The sequence below is a fragment of the Cebus imitator genome, unplaced genomic scaffold (assembly GCF_001604975.1).
Source record: "Cebus imitator isolate Cc_AM_T3 unplaced genomic scaffold, Cebus_imitator-1.0 Scaffold390, whole genome shotgun sequence".
NCBI classification, from domain to species: Eukaryota; Metazoa; Chordata; class Mammalia; order Primates; family Cebidae; genus Cebus; species Cebus imitator.
In genome coordinates this window covers 2,094,264-2,100,403 of record NW_016107705.1, presented here as the reverse complement: position 1 = coordinate 2,100,403, position 6,140 = coordinate 2,094,264, and positions in this window count along the sequence as shown.

Sequence of the window (6,140 nt, the reverse complement as noted above, 5' to 3'; positions counted from 1 at the left end):
AATTACATCCCACCAGCTCCTTCCCATGACAGTGGGGATTATGGGAACTACAAGATGAAACTTAGGTGGGGACACAGCCAAACCATATCAAAACCATATCATTTCACCCTGACCCCTTCCAAATCTCATGTCCTCACATTTCAAAACCAATTGTGCCCTTCCAACAGTCCCCTAAAGTCTTAGCTCATTCCAACGCTAACCCAAAAGTCCAAGTCCAAAGTCTCATCTATAACAAGGCAAGTCTTTTATGCCTGTGAGCCTGTAAAATCAAAAGCAAGTTAGTTATTACCCTACATACAATGAAGGTACAGGCATTGGGTAAACACAATCATTCCAAATGGGAGAAATTGGCCAAAACAAAGAGGCTACAGTTCCCACGCAAGTTCAAAATCCAATAGGGCACTCATTAAACAAAGTTCCAAAATGATTTCCTTTGACTCCATGTCTCACATCCAGGTCATGCTGACGCAAGAGATGGGTTCCCATGGCCTTGGGATGCTTCACCCCTGTGGTTTTGCAGGGTATAGCCCCCTCTTGGCTGTTTCCATGGAGACACTGAGTGTCTAAGATTTTTCCAGGCACATGGTACAAGCTGTCAACAGATCTACCATTCTGAGACCTGGAGGATGATAGACATTTTCTACAGCTCCACTAGACAGTGCCCCAATGGGGACTCTGTGTGGGGTTCCAACCTCACATTTCCCTTCCACACTTCCCTAGCAGATGTTCTTCATGAGGCCCCACCCCTGCAGCAGATTTTTGCCTGGACATCTAGGCATTTCTATACATCCTCTGAAATCCGGGTGGAGGTTCTCAAACCTCAATTCTTGACTTTTGTGTACCCACAGGCTCAACACCATGTGTAAGCTCCCAAGGCTTGGGTCTTGTACTCTCTGAAACAATGGCTCAAGCTGTATGTTGGCCCTTTTAGCCATAGCTGAAGTTCAAGCAGCTGGGATGCAAGGCACCATGTCCCAAGGCTGCACAGAGCAGGGGGTCCCTGGGCCTAGTCCACAAAACCATTTTTCTCTCCTAGGTTTCTGGGCCTGTGATGGGAGGGGCCTCCATGAAGATGTCTGACATGCCCTGGAGACATTTTCCCCATTGTTTTGGTGACTAACATTGGGATCCTCGTTACTGATGTAAATTTCTGCAGTAGGCTTGAATTTCTCCCCAGAAAATGCTTTTTTTTTTTTTCTTTTCTACTGGATTGTCACACTGCAATATTTCCAAACTTTTATGCTCTGCTTCCCTTTTAAACATAAGTTCCAATTCCAAACCATGTCTTTGTGAATACATAAAACTGAACACTTCTAACAACACCCAAGTGACATCATAAATATTTGCTGCTTAGAAATTTCTTCCACTAGATACCCTAAGTCATCTCTCTCAAGTTCAGAGATCCACAGATCTCTAGGACAAAATGCCACCAGTTTCTTTGCTAAAGCATAGCAAGAGTCACCTTTATTCCAGTTCCCAAGAAGTTCCTCATCTCCATCTGAGACTACCTCAGCCCAGACTTCATTGTTCATATAACGATCAGCATTTTGGTCATGGAACCAACCCAAATGCCTATCAATCAATGAGTGGATAAAGAAACTGTGGTATGTATATGTATATTTGTGAGAATACTATATGGGTTCCACCTGCTGCCAAAACAAGTTAATCTATTTGGAAGGTTAGTAGGTGGGGATATTTCGGAGTTCCTGAAACTATGTTTATATATAGGTATATATATGGTGTGTATATATATATGTGTGTGTGTGTATTGGTATATATATACACACACCATACCCAACTATGGGTATGTGTATATACATGTCTGTGTGTGTGTGTGTGTGTGTGTGTGTGTGTGTGTCTGTGTGTGTGTATGTATACATATACCATACCAAACACACATATATATACACATAACACAGTTGGGTGTGGTGTGTGTGTGTGTATATATATATATGTGTATGCGTGTGTTAACGTCATTTGCAGCAATTTGGATGAAACTGGAGACTATTATTCTAAGTGAAGTAACTCAGGAATGGAAAACCAGACCTCACTGATATATGGGAGCTAAGCGATGAGGATTAAAAGGCATAGAATGATACAATAAACTTTGGGAACTTAGGGGGAAGGGAGAAAAGGGGGTGAGGGATAAAAGGCTACAAATAGGGTGCAGTGTATACTGCTCAGGTGATGGTTGCACCAAAATCTCACAAATCACCACTAAAGAACTTACTCATATAACCAAATACCACCTGTACCCCAATAACTTATGGAAAAATAAAAAATATTTGGAAAATATTACTTAAAATCCCTTACATAGAAGTAGAAAATCCAAAAACTTTATGTTAAAAAAAATTGAATTGGTTACCAGAATTTTCTTCTAATCAAAGAACACCATGCCATATAATTTTACTGGCAAATTTTACTGATCCTCAAGGAAAAGCTAATTTTCATACTATGTAAAACTTCTTGAGAATAGACAAAAGAAGGACAGCAACCTAGCTTGCTTTATGGGCTAGTATAACAATGATAACAAAACTGGAAAAGTACAGTAGAAGAAAAGTGATTTATTGAACAAATCTCAAAAATGAACATAAATGCAAATTGGCCTAAGTATTAGTAAACCAAGTTCAGCATTGCTATTATCAAACAAAATATATCTTTTTCTGATAAAATAGAATTTATGGCAAAAAATATTATGAGACATATAGAAGTCTTTTATATTTATAAAATTAGAAACAGTAAAAGAGGAGATGTAATTTATGAGTTTATATATTTAATAAATTGGACCATGAACAACATGTGGGTAACCAGGGATTGTTTCTCTCTAGGAATCAGATGCCGTTGGGCATCAGTATGAGGAAGCAGCATCCTTCCAGAATATGAGAACACAATCTGGACACCAGACACCAACAAGCCTCTTACTAAACAGGTCTGATGGGGAAAAGCCCATTAAGACTTACTGCAGGTGAGCTCTCTCAAAGTAAATATAGTAAGTTTTTTACTTTCTTAGTTGGCAGTCATAAACATTAAAATAACTTTAATTTAGCATATTATACCCTGCCTCCTTTATATTTAAGTATAAGAATGGATTTAGGTAAAAGACTAAAAGAAAAATTTAAAGCACAAAGACACCATCAAATTGTCTCAGCTGTATTCCCTGAAATTATAAAATAGGGTCAGCTCTTTTTTATTTCTTCATTCTCAGAAGACAGAGAAAATAGTAATAATCACAGACCTCAGGGACCATGCTCTTTCTCACTCCACCTCCCACTTCCCGTGTGTTCAAAATCATCAGAAATTGAAGAACAGGGATTGCTTCTTGGTAGGAAGTGTCCTTCCTTGTTTGTGCTCTAGTTAAATCTTACAAAATAGGGTTTAACAAATCCCATTGGGATGCCTTATTCTTCTTTCTGATGCCTTAACATGTTCCCCACAGCTTCTATAGTTCTTGCTACCTGGTCCTACTTTGGGAATTGTATTCCTGGTGGAGACTTGATGGAAAAAAAATTTAGAATACATGTTCAGGTTACACAGAAGATAAAATTCAGCCCTCATTAAAGAGGATGAGACTACCACATGGGTTCCACCTGCCCCCAAAACAAGTTAATCTATTTGGAAGGTTAGTAGGTGGGGATATTTTGGAGTTCCTAAAACTAAAATAAGCTTGGGAAATCTGCAATATATGAAGAGGTCCTGGAAGTCATTGTATTGCTTCTTAAATTTCTGATCATGAACCCTACAGTGACTGAAGAAATTAACAGCAGCAACATCTTGACATGAACATTCTTCCAGGGAAAACTAGAGGGATAAGTACAGCGAGAGCCTCTTTCCCTTGGACAGGAGCAGGTGGCAGTGTGCATGATGGGTCTTTATCCCTTCACTGGAACACACTTTCATAGCAGAGGGAGACATGGTTGATCTAAGCAGAGAATACAGTCATCTCCTCTGAGAGATATCCAACCTCCATTGGGGCACTTTTCCCCCCCGCAATAATCTTGGAATGAAAGAGTTTCAACACTAGCTCAGATGCTTTCTACTAATCTGTGAAGCTTTACCTAACTCATATCCAGCTTGTTTTCTCATTTTTAGTTGTTAAGCCTGATGTAAGTTTTTATATTATCCAATCTTTATTTATTATATAATTTCAGATGGACTGTAATAAAAAGCCACAATGGAAAATGTAATTCTTATCCATTAATGCCAAATTTCTGCAATTTATAGACTTAGCTGCTAGACAAATTTAAAAGTTTTCTCTTTTAGATATACCTAATGTAGATAATTTATTTTGATACATTTGGCATTGAATTTCTTGTTTAAATTGTAAGGTAAAATAGTTATTTGTGGGGGGTTGCTTGTAAAAGTTTCTATTGCCTCATGAAATTAAGTAGTGGTTTTATAGAACAATTGACTGCAAACTAAATTTATGTTACATAATTAGAAGAGTAACCTGAAGACTTTATTTTCAAATGTGAAATTCCTTTTTCTGAGCTATTTAAACATGAGAATTATCAAATTTGTGAGTCCCGTTTTCCTAAATTTTTGTGGGTACATAGTAGGTGTATATACTTACTGGTATATGAGATGTTTTGATACAGGGATGCAATGTAAAATAAGCACATCGTGGGGAATGAGGTAGCCAGCCCCTCAAGCATTTACTCTCTAAGTTACTAACAATCCAATTATACTCTTTAAGTTATTTAAAAATGTACAATGGAGTTATTATTGACTGTAGTCACCCTATTTTGCTAACAAATAGTAGGTCTTATTCATTCTTTCTAATTTTTTTTGTACACATTAATGATCCCCACCTCTTCCCAATACCCCTGCTACCCTTTTCAGCCTCTGGTAACCATCCTTCTACTCTCTGTGTCCATGAGTTCAATTGTTTTGATTTTTAATTTCCATAAATAAGTGAGAACATACAATGTTTGTTTTTCTGTGCCTGGTTTATTTAATTTAACATAATGATCTCCATTTCCATCCCTGTTGTTGCAAATGACTAGATCTCATTCTTTTTTGTGGATGAATAGTGAGTGCTCCATTGTGTATAGGTACCACATTTTCTTTATCCATTCATCTGTTGATTGACACTTAGGTTGTTTCCAGTTATTAGCTATTGTAAACAGTGCTGCAACAAACATAGGAGTGCAGATATCTCTTTGATACACTGATTTCCTTTCTTTTACTGGCATATTTGTGAGTCTTTTTAACAGTCTTATTAATCCAACCAGGTTACATGTGGCAGCAAACAAGTACAGTCTTACATGCCCTCAGCCAACACATGTAGCAGGATGTAATGTATGTTCAGTTAAGACCTGTGGATTTTTATTTTGTGATTTAGCTACTTGGAGATGGGGGAAGATGAGGTGACACCATTCATCCTGCTACTTTATTGTGTGCCTTTATCATATGAAATTTTAGAAATAGCATTGTTATCTTCATTGGACTCAAATATTGCAAGAAAGGTGAAGCGAAAATGATTAACACTTTTCTATGTCTTTGGGACCACTGAATTCTATGGCTGGAAGGGACCTTGGCATTATTCTAGTGCAACTTCTCACATGACAAAGGAATCCCATCTTGAATGGATGATTAATTAATCTATGAATTAAAACATTCACTGAAATCAACTTCATTCCTAATAAAATTACTAATTTTCAAGAAGGCAATTTCAATAATTATCAAACTATTTCTTGACTAAGATAATATCACCTTCCAATAAATTCTACTTTGAATTATGATTCTTTCTTTGAAATAAGACAAAAACTTATTTACTTTTGCTGATGAAATATTTCAAATAATAACTTATCAGAAAATGTGAATAGGGAACTCACTGATAGAAACTCAATTATGAATTTTTCTTTTTTATTTTAGTGAAATTCAGATGGATTATGGACTGAAGAAGGCTATAGAGTCAGGCAAAAAACAGAAGCAATAATTTAGAAGTTGCAATAATTCAAACCTCAGTATACCCTCTTTGCTTTGGAAGAATTTTAAAACATTTGATAGGCCACTAAAAGCTAAAAAAATCACCATAAATAGTAGGTAGTTATTTATTTATACATGATAGTTAAGAAGCTATAAAATATGTTAAACGTTCTATGAACACAAGTGTACAGTTAGAGTTTTAGCTCTAGTTT